Consider the following 15,000-nt stretch of genomic DNA (forward strand, 5'->3'; position numbering starts at 1 on the left):
AAAGTTTTCAGCACCCTTTGCATATAGGTGATTGGCTTTTCCCCTCGCTGATCGACGGTATTGCAGACAGTAACTTAACCATTTCAGCTGTAACTAGGCTGTTTCTAGGAGCAATTGGCCTGCGCAGAATACTCTTACATTTCTCCACTCATGGATACGTCATGAAGGAAAGACATACCAATAAGTTCGCAGAGTTTTCCAGATAATTTTGGTATAACCACTCATATCTGCTTTAGTGTTCCTCCCTTTGTAGAAGTTTACTTCCTTAGCCTTTTTTTAAACGCTCAATAAATTTTCCCAAAAGACATCAGGGTTTTATTATTAGAGAGGGCATGAGGGCGGCGAGTTGGAAGAGTCATTAGCTCGTCGGACGAAATGCTTAGCGGTATTTCACCTGTTGTTACGTTCTGAGGTCGACTTTGCCTTTCATCCTTTCGAGAATCGATAAATTAAGTTCCAGTGAAACGTTGGAATCGATGTAATCGACTAGTCTCCTCCCCGAAAATTTCAGGCCTTGTGCCTTTAGTAGAAAAGATTATTATAGTGGGCATGGTATACTTGAATATATCCGTCTACGAGATTGTGCGAAACTTAAAATGATGGTTAGAATGAGAACAGAAGCGGATAATAAATTATATAGATATTTGTCGTATTTTACGCGTACAAGCTGCAACAGAAAAACCTCCATTGATGTGGCGATAATGAAGTTAAGCAGGCGATAATGAAGTTAAGCAGGCGATAATGAAGTTAAGCAGGCGATAATGAAATTAAGCAGGCGATAATGAAGTTAAGCAGGCGATAATGAAGTTAAGCAGGCGATAATGAAGTTAAGCAGGCGATAATGGTGTTTACATGTGCTTAATGTTTTATTGTCTTTTTTTGTTCCTTTTTTTCTTTCTTTAATTATCATCATGATTTGCATCACTTACGTGTATGTTTGAAACGCTCATCATGAATTGCGAAACTGAAGGTTTAAGTAATCTTGGGTTTGTTCGCAACCCGACTTGCAAATATAACATGCATGATGATTTGCCTCATCTTGTCAAGTGAATAACCGTTCCACATTCAGCCTGATTGTCCTAATCCCCTTTCAAACCTACATGTGTGCGGATATAACTTTTCTTGCCATTCATCCATCATCATAGCACCTTTATAGAATGCGTAACGAATCAAGAAATGAAATGGAGTGACATTTGTATGTCATTGGATTTAAGGTAGGTTCCACTGACAAGCATTGCAAGATGACTGACATTAATTGATTTCAAGTTTTATATCGGACTAACTTTGTCCTAGAAGCGTTATCTTCTCATGGCTTTGTCAACAGAAACCCCTTCCAAACCTGAGAAATCTCTTTAACCCAAATATAGGCCCCTGAGACATAAATAGGACCTAGGATTGATGGTACTTAAGGAGTGACTCCGTGTCTGTCACAACCCCAGTGCTCCTAAACAGGAACCTGATCACCATTACGCCATATGCCCGTAGGCTTATGGCTAAGTAGTGGTTAAGAGCCCGGGCTACTAACCTCAAGATTCCGAGTTCGATTTCAGGCAGTAACCTGAATAATAATAATAATAATAATAATAATAATAATAATAATAATAATAATAATAATAATAATAATAATAATGATGATGATGATAATAATAATAATAATAATAATAACAATAATAATAATAATAATAATAATAATAATAATAACAACAACAACAACAACAACAACAACAACAACAACATCAAAAAATACCTTACGAATGAGAACCCATGTTCGAGATTTCCCCAAAACACATGAAGGCTAGAGGGTATATCAGCCGAAACGTGGTGTTAACAAAAAAGATGAGGACAAATATCCGTCAATTGTAAATAATGTAAATAATGTACATAATTCATCATCTCTTAAATATAGAACTGTATATATATATTTATTTATATATATATATATATTTATTTATATATAATATTTATATATATATATATATATATATATATATATATATATATATATAAAACAAATAATAAATGAGTATATGCATATATACGTACAGGTATGTGCATACCTACGTCTACCTGTATATATAGGTGCATATCTGGGTACAGGACATTGCAAACAAAACGTAGACAAGAAAATAATAACTAGAATACAGAAAACACACAAGCCACATAGGGAACATTTTCCTTCATCAGCTACCCCCATTTTAACACCGGTGTTATCAAACCCAAGGAGTTTTATCTGTTTATTTGCATCATCGTCTCCATATCTGCTGACTTGGATGCCCCTTATAATCACCCTTTACCCTGCTGACCTGGTCCTTGATAGATATTTCGGAGTGTAAGCTCAGATCTTGTGAACGCTACTGTTTTTTACATAGAGGTTCTCTCGGTCTCATCTCTTAATTCTTTCTCCAAGTAAAAAGGCAAAACCCCATTCGGTCATCAATGACTGTGGAACTGCACCTAGAAAATGATCTTTCGAGGCTCAAATCCGAGCAAGGTTGTTTATGGAAGACTAGCAGTCACCCATGCATATCAGCCTCTCCTCTCCGCGTCACCGATACAGCTTGGCACCAGTGACGTCGAAACTCATTTCTACAGCTGAGTGAACTAGAACAACGTAAAATAAAGTGTCTTGCTGAAAAACATAACACACAGCCCGGTCTGGGAATCGAACTCACTACCTCGTGATGATCCCGACATTCTAATCACTGTGCTAACATATAACACATATAACTTTAGACATTCCTTAATCTAATGTTTATTGGTTGATAGTTGAGGTGGTTTAGGTTGCTTGGTTTCGATTGTAGCGATGGTCATATTGCTCTTCTTAATTATTGTTCTGTTGGTGTTTAGTTTCCAGTCAATATTCATTTCCCAAACATCAAAGACATTTCATTCAAATTTGGAGTTGGTTAACTTGTTCATACTATCGTTGGTGTTGTTATTAGTCATTCAGTAATAGATGGATTGGTAATGGCGATAGTTGTAATAGTTATGGTGTTGGTGTTGATTCTGTTCGTCTAGATCAGTGATTCTCAGTCGGAGTCCACACGGCCACTGAGGGTCCATATGAGATTTTTATGAGCCACGCAACAAAATAGTAAATTGTGGAACCACAATAGTATTTTAAGGGACCTTGTGAAAATGTTGCTTCAGATGTATGTATTGGTATGTATTGCAAGAAACATCTAGGTTTCTTTCTCGAATATTTTACATAGTCCAACCCACACAAGTTAGTGTGTGAATAACAAAATAGGAATTTTTAATTAAGTTTCTATAAAACTAATTTTTAAACATCGAATAGCTATGGGTCCACAAGAATAAAAGAGTAATCAGAAGAGTCCACAGATAAAAAAAATGCTTGAGAAACCTTGGTCTAGATGAGAGATAATGATGATGACCAAAGTAGGTGTATGTCTGTGTGTGTGTGTGTATATATATATATATATATATATATATATATATATATATATATATGGGAAAATTGGTGTTTGTAAAATTTCATTGGGCTAGAGTTAGGTGACGTCAGCAACTGGTGTTTGTATGGTGTTACTGTTTGGTGATTTGGAGTTGCGGTTTCGAAATCAGTCTGGTTGTGTGTGTGTGTGTGTGTGTGTGTGTGTGTGTGTGTGTGTGAGTCTGTGTGTGTATCTGTGTGTGTGTGTTGTGTGTGTGAGTGTGTGTGCGTTGTGTGTGTGTGTGTGTGTGTGTGTGTGTGTGTGTGTGTGTGTGTGTGTGTGTGGAGAAATTGGGGGTCTTTGTTTTTTCTTCTTTCTAAAGGATATTCAGCTGTGGTTTATATTTTTTAATGAACATGATTTCCTTATTCAAACGGATTGGGTTGAAGTGTTTCCGGTATATTGACAGAGGGGGAAGGTTTGGTATTTCGAGTTTATGCTTGCCGGACATTGGTCTAGGTGTTTGCTTACGGAGATTTTCCTGGTCGTTGGGTCCCGGATTTGTTGTCTGTGTACCGTCAGTCTGTCCCTCCAGGTCAAACTAGTTTGACCTATGCAGTCTCCATCACACTTTCCACATAGATTAAGTTCTTCGATGCATAGGTAAAGTAATCTTTTAAGGTAAAAGTTTGACCTGACTCAAATTTCTATGCTGAGCTCTGTAAGAGAAAGATGCAAGTCCCACGGTTAGGGTGGTTGCACTTTTCGACTAGTGGAATTGTATTTTTGGTGGGTAATTCGGCGCTGATGAGTAACTCTTTTAGGGATTGCGGTTGTCTCTTGCTTTTAATAATCTTGTGTATTTCCAGTGCCTTTTTCATTCGCAGGTCATTCATAAGGAGGGGTATGTTTTGGTTGATGATGTATGCTTCCATGTTCCTAGGATTGTGTGTTGATACGTAAGATAAAGTTTTTAAAGTGTCATAGGGTTTTCTTGTTTACTGTAACTCTCGGGTGTCTATCATTTTTGCACGTTCCATTCCCTTTGTTAAAGCACCATTAAATTAGCCATCAACGTATCACATTTAGCATATATACACCGGTAACAAGCAAAATGTTGTGCTTTTCCTTAGAGATAAGGATGCAACATACACACACAAACACACACACATACACACACACACACACAAACACACATATATATATATAAATATATGTATATATATATGTATATATATATATGTATATAAATATATGTATATGTATATATATATATATATATATATATATATATATATATATATATGTATATATATATATATAATATTAGGGACAAAATCCAAAATTACAGGTAAAAAACTCAATTAAAATCAATTTATAAAAAATTAAAATTAAATTGAGCCTTATAGATAAAGTATATATATTTTCGAACAACGAAAGACACAAATGGAAAACAAGACAAACAACATAAAGAACGACCCTTCATCAGTTGTTGGCTGTCTTTTCTACTCTCGTATTTCGAGCATTTAACAACAATATATATATATATATATATATATATATATATATATATATATATATATATATATATATATATATTATATGCATATATACATACGTATATAGATATGCATATGCGGGCACAGGAGGTCACGAAACGTGTAAAACAAAAAATACGAAGTACGAGTAAATGGAATACAAACTATTTTTTCGAACAACGAAAGACACAAATGGAAAACAAGACAAACAACATAAAGAACGACCCTTCATCAGTTGTTGGCTGTCTTTTCTACTCTCGTATTTCGAGCATTTAACAACAATATACGCTTTCGAAAAAGCAGTTGCTCCCGCAAAGCAAATTAAATAAAATTTGGGATGTTTGCGAAGGGTGAAAATTGGTAACATAAACAGGACAGTGAAAACAAACAGGAAGGGCTGCTAAGCCTAAACGAGGTTGTGGTGGCGAACGCGTAAATCAGGAAACAGACAAGAACACGTCTTCCTTGTTCCAGCTACAACGGAGAGAAAGAAAGAATCGCAAGTTAGGAGAAGAAAGATATGTATAAAAAAGATACATATATATACATCACACACACACACACACATATACATATATATACCTATATATATATCGGATGGAGACGAATGATGGTCCCGGGTAGATATTCGCAATGTCCCTGAATATATTATTTACTGGTTCCTATAGATTAGAGGCAACAAATTTTATCAAGACATGTGATAAGCCCCAAGAGGGTTGAATACACCTGGCCTCCCCGCTAACTGATTTTTCGTCTCCTTATGACATATATTCTGTTTTTAACACAGCTCGTCTATAAAAAAACGAAACCTGTAATATCTTGCCAGTCAACAGTGTATATAATTAAATTATGATACTTAGATGGCATATATGTACGAGTGTTTGTGTATATTTACATTGTATATGCACACAAATGTTAACTAACGTCCTGAAAGACGGTGTGTTTAGAATAAGTTTCAAATGCTATATTATATGTTTTGAAGGGAAAATACTTGTGCTGCATGTGCAAATAGATACTTTGATGAGACAAGAAGAAGAAGAAGAAGAAGAAGAAGAAGAAGAGGAGGAGGAGGAGGAGGAGGAGGAGGAGAAAAAGAAGAAGAAGAAGAAGAAAGAGGAGGAGAAGAAGAAGAAGAAGAAGAAGAAGAAGAAGAAGAAGAAGAAGAAGAAGAAGATGTACTTGTACACTTGGGTGCTCAGAGACATACATGCATACATACATACATACAGACAGACAGACAGATAGACAGATAGACAGATAGACAGACAGACAGGCATGTATGACAGACAAACATTTGACTATTTCTGTTGGTGTTGTTTAAATTCCAATGAAAGAGCCTTGAAAAATAGCATGCCTAATTATGAGATTACCGCTACAATCATTAAAATCTCTGTCAAAATATGTAAAGCATCTTAGACGTTTAGCATGTACTAAATGCTTATATGCAGGTACAGACATGCTAGTATTTTTTTTGTGTACATGTACATGTACATGAATCAGAACACGGCTTTTTTAACGAGAAAAGCACGTTGCTACCAATTATCAACAGGTAGGTTAATTAAATTGAATATCTTAACTGAGACTCAGGGAAAAGGAAGTATCTTATATGAATTTCGTTTGCCAGCCCATAATATAGAAGATTAATACATTCCTTATAAATCACTTTTAACAACAACAACAACAGCAATAATAATAGCAATAATAGTGAGCCAGAAGACAGCATTGTTGGGTACAGCTGGCATTCTAAGGAGAGTATTGTCTCTTTGAGTCGCAGGAGAAGAGACTACTTGAAACCTTTGGTGATTTGTTATTGCCTGCTTTCAAGTAAAGAAAATCCGATAATTAAGAACTATCCGAGAATCTTTCATAATAATAATAATAATAATAATAATAATAATAATAATAATAATAATAATAATAATAAAAGAAAAATAAAAGAAAAATAATGACAGGATATAGGATGCACCACCCAAAATCTGACATAGAAAGGCTATATATACAACGCACAGAAGGTGGCAGGGGTCTTATACAGCTAGAAAACTATTATAAAATAACCACCATAGGACTGCAAAAATACCTACTCCAGAAGCAAGGGAAACTAATACAAATAGCCACAAAACACGAGCAAAACAAAAAACTGTTTTCAGTATTTAAGGAAGCTGACAAATACAAACAAGAAATCAATCTACCTAACAAATACGAAGAAGAAGAAGAAGAAACAACAAAAGCTATAAAACAAATGAAATCCAAACTAAAACTAGAACAGCAACGGACCATGATAAAACGATGGCAAGAAAAGCCCCTACATGGTAAATACTGGGCTAAACTAAATGCGAAAGAAATAGACAGAGAAAAATCCCAGCAATGGCTGAGAAGCTCAGGACTCAAAGCAGAGACTGAAGGATTTTTAATTGCTGCACAAGACCAAAGCCTCCCCACCAGAAATTACCAAAAACACATAATGAAAAGAAATATAACAAGTAACTGTAGAATATGTGGAGATCGACAAGAAACAATAAATCATATTATCTCTGGCTGCCCAGTCCTGGCTAAGAAGGAATATATTCACAGACACGACAGAGCTGGGATCTATATACACTGGAAGCTATGCCAACATTATGGAATAACAACAGAAAAAAGATGGTATAAATACACGCCAGAAAAGGTCACAGAAAACGAGAAAGCAACCATATTCTGGGATATGCCAATACACACATAGAGAAATTAAGGCAAATAGACCAGATATAGTTGTTAAAGATCATGAAGAAAAAAAATGCTTTCTAATTGATGTATCAATACCAGCAGATGACAACGTTTCTCTAAAAGAAATGGAAAAACTTTCAAAATACAAAGACCTGGAAATAGAGATAACTCGAATGTGGAATCTAAAAACAGAAACAATTCCTATCATAGTAGGTGCCTTAGGTATAATAAAAAAATATTCAGACAAATACATAACAAAAATAGCAGGACTTACAAATATATATAACATACAGAAAATTGCACTACTGGGTACTGCACACATTCTACGCAAAACACTTTCAATACAGTAAACATAAGAGCACCACAGCAAACTACAGCACATACCCAAGGCGCACAGAGCTGCGCTCGGTAGTGAAGTGAAAGCACGTTATAAAAATAAAACTACTGAATAATAATAATAATAATAATAATAATAATAATAATAATAATAATGGTAGGGTGATATGTGCTGCATTTTTTTATGGGGGGAGTATTGTATTGTATCAGAATGATTTGTTATGGGGATTGGTTTGAGCATTGCTAATATCAAAAGAAAAATTTTCCTGGAGAATTCGTTGTTCCCTTTCATATTTGTCCTATGTTTGATCCCCCTCAGCTTAGTATTAAGGAAGGCAAAGGCAGGGTGTCAGTTCAGAAATAGTAATGGGAAAATTAACCATTTGGTCTACATCTGAAGCTTTTTGGTAAGAATGAAAAAGAGATAGATTCTTTATTACAGACTGAAAGGCTCTTCAGCAAAGATATAGGCATGGAATTTGGCATAGATAAATGTGCAATATTAGTCATGAGAAGGGAACAAATAGTCAACAGTGAAGGCATCCAATTACCAGATGGCCAGACTTTAAAATCATTGAGAGAGAGAGAGAGAGAGAGAGAGAGTTATAAGTATCTAGGCGTATTAGAATCTGACAAAGTACTAACTATAGGAATGAAAACGAAAATTGAGAAATACTTCAGAAGGGAGAGGAAGTTAATGAAGTCAAAGTTAAATGGCCCAGACCTAGTGTAGGTTGTAAATATTTGGGCAGAATCGTTACTTAGATACACAGCGGCTTTTGTAGATTTGACAAAAACTGAATTAAACAGAACTAGGAAGGAATTCAATACGATTGGAGGACTCCATCCAAGGGCAGGAATAGCAAGATTATACTTACTTAGAAAGGAAAGCGGAAGAGGGTTAATATCAGTAGAAGACTTCGTGGAGTTAGCAAGAGTAGTCATAGACTCCTACGTAGGTAACAGTGAAGAAAGTCTCTTAAAAGCAGCTAGAGCCACAGCAAGACATAGGCAAACCAAAAATCCAAACGAAGTTAAAAACCAGAAAAAACAACAGAAATTGCCTGAATGGCAGGAGAAGGCATTGCATGGTAGATTCCCAAAGATAGTTGCAGCAAATAGTAGTAGTGAGACATGGTTACGGTTGCAGAAAGGAAAGCTGGAAACGGAGAGAAAAAGTGTTAGTAGCAGCACAGGATCAAGCATTGAAGACTAATTGGATAAACGCCAAAATACACAAAAGCCAAGTTGATTCCCGATGTAGGTCTACCATCTCCTTCGTTTATCCCCAGGTATTTGTAATTTTCCTGTGGGTCAAGCTCCGTGATGGTAGTGTCGGTATCTAATTTAATGGAAGCTGTTTGCCTGAACTGGCCTCTTACAAAAGTTGCTTTAGAACACTTGTCAAGGCTAAAGTCCATCCCGATATCATTGTTGAATTCTTTAACAGTTGTAAGTAGCCCTTCTAGCAAACAGCTTCAGATCGTTCATATAAAACAGGTGGTTTATTGTCGTATTGCAAACTCTGAACCCATACCTGGTGTTATTTAGTCCGTTTCAGAGTGGGGACCAATGCCATTATTATCATCATTATTACTATTATCATTATTATTATTATTATTATTATTATTATTATTATTATTATTATTATTATTATTATTATTATTATTATTATTATTAGTGTTGTTGTTGCTGTTGTTGTTATTTTCATGTATACACAACAGATTAGACAGTTGGAAAAGAAAAAGTTCTAACATCGGGCTACAAAATATAACCTCAGATGCCAAGAATCTTCCTTAGTATCCTAGCTGTCCCTAATAACACTGTTTTCTGCAACTGTACTAAACTGAGTTTTATGCCTATTTCCTCTATCCATCTGTTCAGATCTTTAGAGATAGTCCCAATGCACCTATAACTACTAGGATACATTTCCATAATTTTTATAAGTTTGAAGAAATCTAGCTGCTATTACTCACAGGAAGACTACCTAATTGGCTAGACCAACAAAGTTGCAATGTATCGTTAATGCAGTTCATTCTTCGTTTCACTGATTTCACTGTTCATATAACATATAGCTCATTGAACATATGAAATCCTAAGAAGATCTCGTACACGTACTTAATAACGAAGTAATTGCTAAGAAAAGCAAAATCAAAATATCTCAGACGATTAAAAAAGCAATGTTGTTATTGTTGTTTTACTTCATAATCGCAAATAAGTAAAGTCCTTATTCCTACTTTCAGTACCTTTTGAGATAATGTCGACGACACTCAAATAATCCACAGACAAAACGTGACAAAAACAGTGTTTACGCCTTTTTCTTGTTCGTTGGCTATGACGAGGTATACAAAATATGGTGCTTTTTCTAACATAAACAAGGTATTTTGTGGTGTGTAGAGTTTAAAATTTCATTTCATTTACAAATCTTGTTAGATTTTGCTGACAGCTGAAATGTTCTTTTTCTTTCTAGATGTATTTAGCCTTCAGGAGACATATAAATAAAGGGGGTGGGTTGGTGCTAACTGCGGTAAGTAAAAGAAATACAAAATCGAAAATAAGAACGAATAATAGCGGCTTAAAACAATATCCACATAAATAAACTTGAATTGTTTGTTATCTGTGCCTAGTCTGAATCTAATACACAATGTATATATGTATATATATATATGTATATATATATATATATGTATCTATATATGTACGTACGCATGTATGTATGTGTATATCTATGCATATATATGTACGTACTTTTATGCATATATGCATGTATGTGTGTATACATATATGTATGCGTCAATGTATGTGTATATGTATATGTGTAACTATGTATCTGTGTGTGTGTGTGTGTGTGTGTGTGTGTGTGTTATCTTGCGCATATATGTGTGGGGGTGGTAAGTTTATGCATATGTATGCGTATATGAATATATGTATACTTTTATGATGTAAACTTTTACCTAAGCAAAATATATACCGGTCCTCTTTAGTTCGTTGGTGCGTGTGTGGATTAGCTTCCTTTCCTCTGGGCATGCATGTCATTTTAATACACACATGTATGTGCTTCATTACTGTTTATGTGTTTGTGCATGTGTGTGTATGTGTGTATGTGTTTGTGTGTGTGTGTGTTTATGTGTGTGTATGTGTATACGTTAGATTGTATTCCCTATATACAAGTGTATATGTTCAGGTCAGGAACTTTCTTCCGTATGTATAGATTTATGCACGTACGTACGTCTCTACCTTATTCTTTAATCTCTAGCTGGCGACCAGAGGAGAGGATGTCCTTTCAACTAATATGCTGCTGGTTGCTGCTGGGTGACTGACTTTAGTGACGATATTATTCCACGCTTTCGATCCATGGCACTGACCTTAACATGCTTGAGGTCGAGGCGCAGCGACTTGAGGTCTTCCTCAATTTGTTTCACCCATGTCTTCTTTGGCGCGCTGTGCTGGAATCTCCAGTCGCTGCGGCCACACAAGTTGATGTGATAGTCTTCATATGCTTATCATGCAGACGTGGCTAAACTACTGTAGTATACGCTGCCTGATTTGGTTTCGATGATCGGCTGCTGCTGGCATTATTTTCGGATGTTATTGTTTAAGATATCAAGGACCTGACGAAGACACCAAATTTGAGACACCTTGATCTTGTTCAGATCTTGTCTGAGGATGGTCCAGGTCCCAGTGCTGTAGAGGAGAACAGATAGAACCACCGTACAGAAAAGAAGGATTTTGGTCCTTAGGAAGATGTTGGGCATATTCCAGACATACTATCGAAGGAATGAGAACGCAGAAGTCGCAGACCCGCTTCGGCAGTTGATCTCTGCTGCTGATGCTTCTTACTTCTTCGCAACCAGTGAGTCGAAATATCTTAACTCCGATGACCTATCGATCCTCCCGACATTCCGATGAGCGATTGTACAAGTACGTACGTACCTACCTACCTACCTACCTACCTACCCACCTACCTACCTACCTACCTACCTACCTACCTACCTACCTACCTACCTACCTACCTACCTACCCACCTACCTACCTACCTACCTACCTAAATTTGCATCTAATGACTAAGGTAATAAGTATTACAAGAGCTCAGGTTGGTATACCACTAAAACTCCTACTTGAACTGCGACTAAAACAAAAATGGCATTGTTTTTATCCTAGCAATAAATGGTTATAAGTAGTTCATCATTGAGCGGGTATATATATATTAGAAAGGAAAAATTAACAAGCAGAGCATGCGGTATGTAATTTATAATTCAAACATAATTGCAAAGTTGTTAGAGATTAAGAAGTTATGCATAAAGAATAAAATTAATGAATATCCATAGTAAAAGATGTTAGTAGTTACAAGTTCTACTAATATCCTTTATTAAGGATATTCCTTAATTCTTCCTCTCTGAAGACTGCATCGTTGGTTTTTGTATAGAAATCTTTCCTCAATGAGTTTTGCACCTTATGCACAGCTATTCTAGAAACAGCTGTAAGAGATTTTATGCATAAATTATTAATCCCTTATTTACTCTAACAACTCTGCAATTATCTTTGAATTATAAATTACATGCTCTAAAGTTATACCATCTGTTGTCTAGTATATACCTACCTACCTACCTACCTAAATGCATACATACATGCATGCATACATACATACATACATGCATGCATGCATGCATACATACATACATACATACATACATACAAACATACAGATAGACAGATAGACAGACAGATATGTATGCATACATAAATACGTACGTACATACAAACATACATACATACATACATACATACATACATACATACATACATACATACATACATACATACATACACACACATATGTGTGCTTCTACTTTCATTCTACAATATGGATGCGAGAAACGACCACATAAAACCTAACAGGAAAACCCACCGAAAGTCATAAATGTCAAGTTTCTCAAGATGTGTTCAGTCTCTTGGTAAAATTAGATCAATCGCATAGAAATCCGTCGTCGAATGAATACCACTGACATCGAACCCAGACAATATAAGAAATAACTGAAATGGTTTTGAGTCATGATTCCCTCTTTGAGTCTTTCACAACTAAATATATTGTAGTTCTCCCCTGACTAGAAGATCAAAGAAGTAGCTCAAAGACTAGCTGAAGACCACTTTCAAGTGGAGCAGTATCAACCCTCCAAGAATGGATGACATCGTGACCTGTCATTCACCTTGCCAGGTCTCACTGTTAGTCCTCAGAACAACCAAGCTAAATGGGAGAAGAAGCATGAATGCAGAGTAAAACTCGTTCTCTCCAGCTAAATATCTACATCATCTATGTGTGTTCATAGATACAAGAGTAGGATGTACAATGATCAAGATAACTACAAATAAAAAGGAACAGAAGCATAATCGTTGCAGTTTTAGTCGTCTGTAGAATATCACATCTGTAATAAAGGACATATTTATTAGAAAACCATCTTTGATGTGGACTATCTGTGAAGCAAACCATCAGTGATGTGAAATATTCTTAGTTGTGGGCCAACTTTGTTGTATACAATTAGTGGTTAAATGTATCTAGAGTGTAAAACATCTATGGTTATTTTTGTTCAGCCTCAGGCAACTGTCATCAAAGAGAATTCTGTTCAAAGGTTTTTCATCCATGATGATCCTGTTTTAGGCGAAGTCTCTTGGACAATCTTATCTAATGTCTCCTTTCCTTTCCTGTACTTATATTCAAAATACTAAGTTAAAAACGCGAAGTCGTCTTAAGTGGAATTTGAACTCGGAACACAAAGATACGAAGGAAAGTTTAAAGTATTTAGTGTGATGATGTGTTTGGTAGGGAAAACTTACTAGTAATTAAAGAAGTTGTCGAGCTGTGTCGAAACTCATATACGTGTATGATGTTGGGTATTTATATATGACTAACCAGCGTGTTCAATGAGCCAAAACACACAATAGGCAATTTCAACGATAATTTTCAAATTCCGTACTCAGAGGAGAACAGGTGCAATTTTGCTTTAATGCTTTCGGTGAAGATCTCGTCAAGATGTGTGTTAAATGTTTGTGCGTTTACGTTTCCTTGCATGCGTATGTCCGTATGTGTGTATGTATGTGTGTGTATGTATGTGTGTATGTGTGTGTGTAAGAGCGATGTGTGTGTAAACATAGTCCAGGACTTGCCTACCTTTACAACTTAATGTATGCTGTCAACGATTCCTATGTTATTATCTTTAAAATAGAAGCAATCAAGATAGAAACCAAAACAACTTATTGTTCTAACAAAACGCCTGAACAGGTTTACGGTGAATAAAAACTGTTGCGAGGCTACGTAAATAATTGATACTTACGCTATAAATAGTGATAGTTTTCATTAAGATCAAAACGATTGCAGCTTGCTTTGTTTCAGTATAAATATAAATATATATATATATATATATATATATATATATATATATATATATATATATATGTATATATGTATATATACATACATACATATATACATATTATTATAAAATCTGGTAATTAATCATATGATATATTTCTGCATCAAGACCACCATCCCTTGACAGTGTGGTTCCAAGGTAAACGAAGGTGTCAATGACTTCTAGTCTTGTTCCATTCACGAAGATGTTTGGTCCAGTGTATATTTGTCCAGGTGTGGGGGTAAACATTACCTTGGTTTTTCTCAGATTTACTGTCAGTCCAAAATATGTACATGCAGTGGAAAATCTATCCATTAAATGTTGCATATCTTCCTCTGTATGTGCCAGCAAGTCAGCATCATCAGCATAGAGCAATTCTCTGACAAGTACTATGAAAACCTTTGCCTTACATTTAAACCTGGTCAGATTAAATATGCTACCAGATGTCCGGAATCTGATTCCAATTCCCCTGTTACAATCCTCAAATGCATACCAAAGCAATGTGGCAAAATATATAGAGAAAAGTGTAGGGGCAGGAATATCTCCCTGTTTTACACCGTTGTCCACTGAAAATTCATCCGATAGATTACCATTAAAAACTACCTGAGCTTTCATGTTGCTGTG

This window comes from Octopus bimaculoides, chromosome 1 (assembly GCF_046866305.1).
Source record: "Octopus bimaculoides isolate indiv1 chromosome 1, ASM4686630v1, whole genome shotgun sequence".
Classification (NCBI taxonomy): Eukaryota; Metazoa; Mollusca; class Cephalopoda; order Octopoda; family Octopodidae; genus Octopus; species Octopus bimaculoides.